Source organism: Penaeus monodon, chromosome 23 (assembly GCF_015228065.2).
Source record: "Penaeus monodon isolate SGIC_2016 chromosome 23, NSTDA_Pmon_1, whole genome shotgun sequence".
NCBI classification, from domain to species: Eukaryota; Metazoa; Arthropoda; class Malacostraca; order Decapoda; family Penaeidae; genus Penaeus; species Penaeus monodon.
In genome coordinates, this window is record NC_051408.1 from 13,483,720 (window position 1) to 13,484,046 (window position 327).

The following is a 327-nucleotide window of genomic DNA, read 5'->3' on the forward strand; positions in this document are numbered from 1 at the left end:
GTGGAATATTAGAATTCCTGTATTGTGTAAAACGACACGAAAAAGAGACCATTGGTGTAGGACTGCAAAGGGCCACAGCCTTTTATTACCTTTAGTTATTTAGTATTGTGATATTTATCACTCTAGTTTCATGTCTGTGTATTCAGAATGAATGAACCAACATAATTTTTCTGTAATATGAGCATTCCTCCTTAATACTGTTTTTGTTTTGATTTTCTTGTCTTTTTTATTATTATTATCCATTTTGCTCACCTTCATTTATTTTCTCTCGTTTCATCGCGGTAATATTTTCCCCATCCAAAAGTTTGTTTTTTTATATATACTTAT